Below are 10,966 nucleotides of genomic sequence, written 5' to 3'. Positions count from 1 at the left end.
TAATAAACAATGCATAGCTTTTGTCTATTTTTGCATTACTTTTTTATAAATATATGTTCCTTAACGACATGTTGCACCCGTACTATTTGGTATGGCCAAAATACGCCAGGGGCTTTAGTACCCCTCAATTGGTGTGAGAAGTCCGAACACTTTCACAAGTGCGGCACCCCGAACTTATAGCATTATATGCATCGGCTCCGAATCATGTCTTGGGTCAATAGTTGGGTTTGCCCGCCTCCTATGTTTTGGTGCCTTACGTTCCGCTATATCGGCTAAGGTAGCACTAGGAGAACCACTGCGATTGTGCCCCAGTTGAGCTGGGCCGAGCACCTCAGTGGAGAAAGCTAAAATTGACTGTCATGATGAAGCGAGAGCTGGTCGCTGTTCGAGAGGTTTTTTCGAGTCCCCAAAGACTTATGCCACTTAGGGCGAGGAGTCGGCTCTGTCCGGCCAAGGCGTGGATAGCGCCCCGAACTCGGTCTTCCGAATACCAGGGGCTTCGCCGAAATTTAAAATTATAGAATTCTATGGCTAAGTGAGAGTGTTCATGCGTTATAGTCCGATTGCCTTGTTCGTTGGGCTGAGAGCCTCCCTCGAAGGACCCAAACATGGGAAAAAGAGCGCTCAGGTTTATCCCCGAACACCCCAGCACTAGCGGCATGGGGGCAGAAGCCGACGACTCGCCATCTCTCAGAATTGATAAACAGCCGCACAGAAGGTAATATTTTAAATTCAAACAGCATTGCTCAGCGCATATGAACAAGTTTTCAGCGCACAGGACAAAAACGAGCGAGTTTTACTAAAAAATTACATCCCTAGAACATTCATCCGCCACAAGGCGGGCACCCTTCAGAACATCCTTATAGTAATTCTCGGGCTTGCGATGCTCTCTCCCCGGCGGTGGCCCGTCCTTCACAAGCTTCTCAGCATCCAGCTTGCCCCAGTGCACCTTAGCACGGGCAAGGGCCCTACTGGCACCTTCAACGCAGACGGAGCGTTTGATGACTTCGAGCCTTGGACAGGCCTCCACTAACCGCCGCACCAGCCCGAAATAGCTCCCAGGTAGAGCCTCTCCAGGCCACAGCCGAACTAAGAGGCCCTTCATGGCCTGTTCGGCCGCCTTGTGGAGCTCGACCAATTGCTTCAGCTGGTCGCTCAGGGGCACGGGGTGTCCGGCCTCAGCATACTGAGACCAGAACACCTTCTCTGTCGAGCTGCCCTCCTCGGCCCGATAGAATGCGACGGCATCGGATACACTCCGGCGAAGATCTGCGAACGCTCCTGGAGAGCTCCGGATTCGGGTAAGTAACAAGTAACTCACGTTTATATGTTTGCTTTGCATAAAGAATGCCTTACCCGCCACTATCTTCTTCACCTCATCCAACTCTTGGAGGGTCTTCTGGGATTCGGTCGTGGCAAACTTGGCATTTTCAATAGCCGCCGCGAGCTCGGACGCTCGCGTCTTTGAGTCACGCTCCAAACTCTCATGTTTTTTCATGAGAACCTGGAGCGCTTGCCGCACCTTGCCAACCTCGACCTCATACTTCTCCCGCTCGATACGCTCCGCGGCCGCACTCTTCTCGGCCTCGAGCAGCGCTTGCTTAAGGGTCGCCACCTCAGACATGGCCCCTACAATAGCCACGTTAATCCTGTCATTTTTTTGCAATTGCACCTTTTTTCTATATATTCAAACAAGGTATTTCTTACCTTCCTTCTCCTCGAGCTGCTTCTTGGCACGCCCGAGCTCTTGCTCGGACTTCTCGAGGCTCTGCTTCAGCGTGTCCACTTCCAAAGTCAGTGCGGCGGACGCCAGCAGAGAAGCCTGCATACGCATATTGACTCCTTTGTTAGACTCCTGCGAATTCTTTGATCCTCTATTCGGCTTTTCTTCCCGAACACCCAACAGAGCATCAGTGGCTACTGTCTATGCGGTACTATTATTTACATTCTTTACTTACCTCAAAGCCTGTTAAAAGGCTAGTACAAGCTTCAGTCAGTCTGCTCTTGGCAGACTGAACCTTCTGGACCACCGCACTCATAATAGTGTGGTGCTCCTCGTCGATGGAAGCGCCTTCGAGCACCTCCAACAGATTTTCCGGCGCCCCCGGTTGGACGGGGGTCACCGGCACGGTGGGCTTGCTCCTCTTGGAAGGAGGTCGCCCGCCGGACTCTGGAACCTTTGAAGGTTCTGGAGCGGTGTACGGCCTGGAGCCGGACTTGGAGCCCTGGGGGGTTTCATCCCCTTTACTCCTGGAGTCTGGGAGGTCGCCTTGCGGCGCCTCCAGGACCACCTCCTCCCTGCTTGGAACCTGTTGGGACAACACTTCGGTGTCGTCCGTAGGGCGGGGGGAGGAAGCCATCGGAAGCGAGTTCACATCCGACGAGTCCAGTGAGCCGCTCGTCGACGCGTCGAGCCGGTCTTTGGGTCGGCTGCATAAACATACTTGACATAAGGGAAAGATGTGCAATAAACGAATACTATGAATTACTCCGGTATCCGGATACTCACGATTTTGCCAGGGGCTTGGCCCTGGGCTGCCACTCCTCCCCGCCGTCGTCGGCGTCGGTGGAGTAGTCCGGAGGAAGGGTTTTACCCTTCTTGGACCCTCCGGCCTCCCCAGAGAGGGCGGCCTTCCTTTTCTTCTCTCCTCCCGCTGGAGCAGGAGAGGTTTCTTCTTCTTCCTCCTCGTCTTCACGGGAGGAATGCGCTTCAGAACCGTCGGATGATGAATCCAACACCTCCGGGCGCCGGGCACTCTTTCGAGTTCCCGTGGCCCTTCTTGCGGCCTTCTTCTCCGGCACCACATAGGGTGCCGGAACCAGCAGCTTTGCCAAGCGAGCGTCCACTGGGCCCTCGGGCAAAGGAGCCGGACAGTTGATCTGTCCGGACGTCACCTGCCAATCCTGTCAAAGGTAAGGGATCTTAGATCCTGCAGGGAGTCAAACTATGAAAAACTAATATCCTGTAAAAGGAAAAAATAGCTTACCGCGTGAGCGTGATGCCGCGTACTGAATCCGCGATCCTCGGTAGCGGATGCGGGGGCCTCGACACCCTTGAAAAGCACCCTCCAGGCATCTTCAGACGTCGTGTCGAAGAGCCTTCTCAGAGTTTGGTGCCGCGCCGGGTCGAACTCCCACAGGTTGAAAGCCCGTTGTTGACACGGGAGGATCAGGCGGATGAGCATAACCTGGACTACGTTGACAAGTTTGAGCTTCTTGTCCACCAGGGTTTGGATGCATGTTTGGAGTCCGGTCAGCTCTCCTTTTTTACCCCACGACAGGCCCGCCTCCTTCCAGGAGGTAAGCCGTGTAGGAGGTCCGGATCGAAACTCGGGGGCTGCAACCCATGCGGGGTCGCACGGCTCGGTGATATAAAACCACCACGATTGCCACCCCTTTAGGGTCTCCACAAAGGAGCCCTCGAGCCATAGGACGTTGGCCCTCTTGCCCACCATGGTGCCTCCGCACTCCGCCTGGTTGCCATGCACCACCTTCGTCTTGACGTTGAAAGTCTTGAGCCATAGGCCGAAATGGGGGCGGATGCGGAGGAAAACCTCACACACGACGATAAACGCTGAGATGTTGAGGACGAAGTTCGGGGCCAGATCGTGGAAATCCAGGCCATAGTAGAACATGAGCCCCCGGACAAATGGGTGAAGAGGGAAGCCCAGTCCGCGGAGGAAATGGGGGAGGAATACCACCCTCTCATGGGGCCTAGGGGTGGGGATGAGCTGCCCCTTTTCGGGAAGCCGGTGCGCAATGTCATTAGACAAGTATCCGACCTTCCTTAGCTTCTTGATGTGTCCCTCCGTGATGGAGGAGACCATCCACTTGCCTCCCGCTCCGGACATGGCTGGAGAGGGTTGAGGTGGGAGTGCGGACTTGGGCACTAGAGCTCAAGTGCGCGAGAATGGATAGGCAAAGGAGGAAGAAGGCGTAGGTGAAAAGGTGGATCCTTATCCCCTTATATGGGTGGACGCAACTACGTGTCCCCACCAGCCTGGTAAAACTCGCTTATCTCCAAGCGCCGTAATCAATGGCGCGGTTGGGTTACCCACGCCCGTATTGATGAGAATCCCAGAATAAGGGGACACGATCTCTGCTTTGCCAAGATGTGCCAAGGAAACCGCCTCGCATAACGCGCTGAGGTGGGATAATGAAACGACTCGGATAAAGGCTTGGCCATGGTGTGTCACGCTACAGCATACGTCAGCAGATTAGATTTGTGTAAATATTATTCTCTCTATGGCAATGTGTGGAAACTTTTTTTGCAGAGCCGGACACTATCTTTGTGTTCAAAATCTTCTATGAAGTACTTCGAGGAGGAACCCGCCTTGCAATGCCGAAGACAATCCGCGTGCCGGACTCGTCGTCATTGAAGCCTGGTTCAGGGGCTACTGAGGGAGTCCTGGATTAGGGGGTGTTCGGATAGCCGGACTATACCTTCAGCCGGACTCCTGGACTATGAAAATACAAGATTGAAGACTTCGTCCCATGTCCGGAAGGGACTTTCCTTGGCGTGGAAGGCAAGCTTGGCGATACGGATATTCAGATCTCCTACCATTGTAACCGACTTTGTGTAACCCTAACCCTCTCCGGTGTCTATATAAACCGGAGGGTTTTAGTCCGTAGGATAACATAGACAACAACAATCATACCATAGGCTAGCTTCTAGGGTTTAGCCTCTCTGATCTCGTGGTAGATCTACTCTTGTACTACCCATATCATCAATATTAATCAAGCAGGACGTAGGGTTTTACCTCCATCGAGAGGGCCCGAACCTGGGTAAAACTTCATGTCCCTTGCCTCCTGTTACCATCCGGCATAGACGCACAGTTCGGGACCCCCTACCCGAGATTCGCCGGTTTTGACACTGACAATGATGATCATGTAACTTCAGATCAAGTTACTACCGAACCTCGTAGGTCAAACAGAGTAAGATCCGCATCAGAGTGGTACGGTAATCCTGTTCTGGAGGTCATGTTACTTGACCATGACAAACCTATGAACTATGAGGAAGCGGTGATGAGCCTAGATTCCGCGAAATGGCTTGAGGCCATGAAATCTGAGATGGGATCCATGTATGAGAACAAAATGTGGACTTTGGTTGACTTGCCCGATGATCGGCAAGCCATAGAAAATAAATGGATCTTCAAGAGGAAGACGGATGCTGATAGTAGTGTTACTATCTACAAAGCTATACTTGTCGAAAAAAGGTTTTTGACAAAGTTCAAGGTGTTGACTACGATGAGATTTTCTCACTCGTAGCGATGCTTAAGTCTGTCCGAATCATGTTAGCAAATTGCCACATTTTATGAAATCTGGCAAATGGATGTCAAAACTACTTCCCTTAATGGATTTCTTAAAGAAGAGTTGTATATGATGCAACCAGAAGGTTTTGTCGATCCTAAAGGTGCTAACAAAATGTGCAATCTCCAGCGATCCATCTATGGACTGGTGCAAGCATCTCGGAGTTGGAATATATGCTTTGATGAGTTGATCAAAGCATATAGTTTTATATAGACTTGTAGTGAAGCCTGTATTTGCAAGAAAGTGAGTGGGAGCACTACAACATTTCTGATAAGTATATGTGAATGACATATTGTTGATCGGAAATAATGTAGAATTTTCTGGAAAGCATAAAGGAGTATTTTAAAGGAGTTTTTCAAAGAAAGACCTTGGTGAAGCTGCTTACATATTGAGCATCAAGATCTATAGAGATAGATCAAGACGCTTGATAAGTTTTTTCAATGAGTACATACCTTGACAAGATTTTGAAATAGTTCAAAATCAAACAGTCAAAGAAAGAGTTCTTGCCTATGTTACAAGGTGTGAAATTGAGTAAGACTCAAAGCCCGACCACGGCAGAAGATAGAAAGAGAATGAAAGTCATTCCCTATGCGTCAGCCATAGGTTCTATAAAGTATTCCATGTTGTGTACCAGATCTATTGTATATCCTACACTGAGTTTGGCAAGAGAGTACAATAGTGATCTAGGAGTAGATCACTGGACAGTGGTCAAAATTATCCTTAGTGGAATATGTTTCTCGATTATGGAGGTGACAAAAGGCTCATCGTAAAGGGTTATGTTGATGCAAGTTTTGACACTGATCCAGATGACTCTAAGTCTCAATCTGGATACATATTGAAAGTGGGAGCAATTAGCTAGAGTAGCTTCATGTAGAGCATTGTTGACATAGAAATTTGCAAAATACATATGGATCTGAATATGGCAGACCCATTGACTAAACTTCTCTAACAAGCAAAACATGATCACACCTTAGTACTCTTTGGGTGTTAATCACATGGCGATGTGAACTAAGATTACTGACTCTAGTAAACCCTTTGAGTGTTGGTCACATGGCGATGTGAACTATGGGTGTTAATCACATGGTTATGTGAACTATTGGCGTTAAATCACATGGCGATGTGAACTAGATTATTGACTCTAGTGCAAGTGGGAGACTGAAGGAAATATGCCCTAGAGGCAATAATAAAGTTATTATTTATTTCCTTATTTCATGATAAATGTTTATTATTCATGCTAGAATTGTATTAACCGGAAACTTAGTACATGCGTGGATACATAGACAACCAAAGTGTCACTAGTATGCCTCTACTTGACTAGCTCGTTGAATCAAAGATGGTTAAGTTTCCTAGCCATATACATGAGTTGTCATTTGATTAACGGGATCACATCGTTAGAAAATGATGTGATTGACTTGACCCATTCCGTTAGCTTAGCACTTGATCATTTAGTATATTGCTATTGCTTTCTTCATGACTTATACATGTTCCTATGACTATGAGATTATGCAACTCCCGAATACCGGAGGAACACTTTGTGTGCTACCAAACGTCACAACGTAACTGGGTGATTATAAAGGTGCTCTACATGTGTCTCCGATGGTACTTGTTGAGTTGGCATAGATCGAGATTAGGATTTGTCACTCCGATTGTCGGAGAGGTATCTCTGGGCCCTCTCGGTAATGCACATCACTATAAGCCTTGCAAGCAATGTGACTAATGAGTTAGTTGTGGGATGATGCATTACGGAACGAGTAAAGAGACTTGTCAGTAACAAGATTGAACTAGGTATTGAGATACCGACGATCAAATCTCGGGCAAGTAATATACCGATGACAAAGGGAACAACATATGTTGTTATGCGGTTTGACCGATAAAGATCTTCGTAGAATATGTAGGAACCAATATGAGCATCCATGTTCCGCTATTGGTTATTGACCAAAGATAAGTCTCATTCATGTCTACATAGTTCTCGAACCCATAGGGTCCGCACGCTTAACGTTCGGTGACGATCGGTATTATGAGTGTATGTGTTTTGATGTACAGATGGTAGTTCAGAGTCTCGGATGAGATCAAGGACATGACGAGGAGTCTTGAAATGGTCGATACGTAAAGATCGATATATTGGACAACTATATTCGGACATCGGAAAGGTTCCGAGTGATTCGGGTATTTTTCGGAGTACCAGAGAGTTACGGGAATTCGTATTGGGCCTTACTGGGCCATACAGGAAAGGAGAAAAAAGGACTCAAGGGTGGCTGCTCCCCTTCCCCATGGATTGGTCCAAATTCGACTAGGGAAAGGTGGCGCCCCCTTCCTTCCTTCTCCTTCTCCCTTCCCCTTTTCCTATTCCATGTGGGAGGTGGAATCCTACTAGGACTAGGGAGTCCTAGTAGGACTCCACACTTTGGGCGCGCCCTATGAGGGTCGGCCTCCTCCTCCCTCCATCCTTTATATACGTGGCCAGGGAGCACCTCATAGGCACACAAGTTGATCCTTGATCTCTTAGCAGTGTGCGGTGCCCCCCTCCACCATAATCCACCTCGGTCATATCGTCGTTGTGCTTAGGCGAAGCCCTGCGCGGGTAGCTTCATCATCACCGTCATCACGCCGACGTGCTGACGAAGCTCTCCCTCGACACTTTGTTGGATTGTGAGTTTGTGGGATGTCATCGAGCCGAACGTGTGCAGATCACGGAGGTGTCGTACCTTCGGTGCTAGGATCGGTCGATCGTGAAGACGTACGACTACATCAACCGCGTTGTCATAACGCTTCCGCTTACAGTCTACAAGGGTACATAGACAAAAGTCTCCCCTCTCGTTTCTATGTATCGCCATGATCTTGCGTGTGCGTAGGAAATTTTTGAAATTACTACGTTCCCCAACACGGTGAGCAGAGAGAGAGTGTGGCCACCGCTGTTGTGTTTAGATCTGGAGAGGATGAGACAGTGTGAACAGAGCAACACTAGCAAGCTAGCACGGAGGCTCCTGCCTATATAGTGGAGTACTAGTTTCCTTTTGTCTACCGGAGCCGGCTTGACCTCGTCAATGACTGTCGAGAAGTCTTCATGCACTTGCCCCGGAGGCGCAGTTGTCATCATTTTGATCTGAAGCACCGGATTATAACATATAACATGAAAAAATGCCACATGACAAGAAACCATAACCTCACTGCCCAAAGGAGACAACATGAATCCCGACGGACAAACTAGATGAGGATCAAAGCTCAAATTAAAGATAATCTCGTAGAAAAGGGGTCCATCGATAGATGTCCTAATTAACATAACCGGCTTGACCTAGATGGCAGCCCAGTAGTCTTCGTGCATGTGCCCCCAATGACCAGCGCCTTGGAGGAACTCAGTTGTCGTTGTTTAACCCTTGCAATGATCCAAAGCACATGACACCTAATATTGCGTGATGACAAGAAACCTTTTTTAGATTTCTCATTAGAACTACAGCCCTGTACAACACAGCCTGCATGATATGTAGACGATAGCCTATCCAGGCGTGCCTGTTGGAGTCTGGTCACATGCATGGACGAACTGATCTTCCGTGTCATGCAGGGATTGTCTAGGTACCAACATATATACAACACTTCTCTAGTAGTATCGCTCATCTCTCTCTTCTGTTAACTCACCCGACTTGCGGGGCCGGGGAGTGTGCCTATAGTCGGTTCTTGATTGCGGTCCCACATGTGTGTGAAAACGCAATATGACGTGTGTTCCATTCGGAGAGCGGCGTGCCAGACCGACCGACCGTCTGGGGTGCGACGCGAACGCGATGGGCGTGTTGTATACTCCGTACATGTGTACCGCCGTTTTCTGGCTTTGCTCCATGCCACAATCCATGGATACAAAATTAGTATACTGTACTATTTAAAAGTCAAGGGCGTGGCTTTTCCCGCGTGGTAGGCGGGGCAGTTCCGCCTAGTCGTTTCGATAGAGACGCGAGAAGATGAGGGAGTAGGCTGCTGCAAATGTAGGGATGTGTGATGCGACAGCGAGTTACTGCTGGACAGGTGGGGCCCCATGATTTGGCTTGCCATTTTATCATTTTAACTGCGGCGCTACGACCAGCGTGAGTCTCCCGATTCCTGACCACCTCCATGGTATACAGGTGCCTCTCCCAATGCTCCACCATGTAGAGGTTGTCTCTTGCATGAGAGCCCACTCCTCCACTTTTCCCTTGCCTCTTTCCTCCACATATGCAAAAATGCCATGTAAGCGGGCTTATAGCCCACTATTGTACTTGCTCGTGCAGGTGCTAAGCCTGCCACATAGGCATAAAATCTGATGTGGCAAGTTAATTACTCCCTCCATCTAGGTGTGCAAGTCATCTTACGAAAACCAAATAATCCCAAAACACTTAGGCGCGGTGCATTAACTTCTACATCGTTTCTTGTTTCTTGACATATCAACCAATAAGAGATGTGGGGTGTGCATGCTTTTAATGACTTGAGACTACCATTTCATTGGAAGAGGTCACTCCTTGGCAAATGCAATAAATACTACGAAGAAAGAGATGGAGAGAAGTAAAAAATACTCTTATAGGCAACCTTATAGCTAACCTTGTTGTATGAGTGACTAAGTGATGACTATATATGACATGCCAACATCAGATAGCCTAACACATCGTGTTAAATCTGCTAGGGTGCGACCGCGCGAGCGAGGCGATGGTCGTGGTAGGCGCGACCATGATACGGGCTGCTGGCAGCCCTTGGATCTGAGATCGAACGGTCGCATGCTAAGTTGCTGAAAATTTGCAGAATGACCCTCCAGGATAGTATATTCACCCATAGGTCTAGAATCACGCCATGCAACCATTCGATCTCAGATCCAGGGGCTCTCGGAAGCCCGTATCATGGGAGAATGGAAAGCTTCGTATCACCTATAATTTTCCTGACGCTTGACATGACATCGAAAGCCATTTAATTGGGTGTCGTGTAGACATGACATCTAATTGGGTCCCCATAGTACTATGCATGAATCCATTTATCCACCAGGCAAGCCACTACCCTGTCATTCGCACGCCCCACTCAGATTTTGTACTAATACCGCTGGCAGTTCGCTCCTACTCGTCCCTGGACGTCCTTTAACATTACGGTGATACGTCTCCGTTGTATCTACTTTTCCAAACACTTTTGCCCTTGTTTTGGACTCTAACTTGCATGATTTGAATGGAACTAACCCGGACTGACGCTGTTTTCAGTAGAATTGCTATGGTGTTATTTATGTGCAGAAACAAAAGTTCTCGGAATGACCTGAAACTTCACGGAACATCTATTTGGCAATAATAAAAAATCCTTGCAAAAGATGAAGACCAGGGGCCCACCACTTGTCCATGAGGGTGGGGGGGCGCCTGCCCCCCTAGGGCACGCCCCTACCTCGTGGGCCCCCTGGAGCTCCTCCGACCTCAACTCCAACTCTACATATTTGGTTTCAGGGAGAAAAAAATCAGAGAGAAGGATTCATCGCGTTTTACGATACGGAGCCGCCGCCAAGCCCTAAAACCTCTCGGGAGGGCTGATTTGGAGTCCGTTCGAAGCCCCGGAGAGGGGAATCTGTCGCCATCATTATCATCAACCTTCCACCATCACCAATTTCATGATGCTCACTGCCGTGCGTGAGTAATTCCATCGTAGGCTTGCTGGACGGTGATGG

Source organism: Triticum urartu, chromosome 1A (genome assembly GCF_056163025.1).
Source record: "Triticum urartu cultivar PI428250 chromosome 1A, HENAU_Tu73, whole genome shotgun sequence".
NCBI classification, from domain to species: Eukaryota; Viridiplantae; Streptophyta; class Magnoliopsida; order Poales; family Poaceae; genus Triticum; species Triticum urartu.
This window is presented reverse-complemented; position numbering follows the sequence as displayed.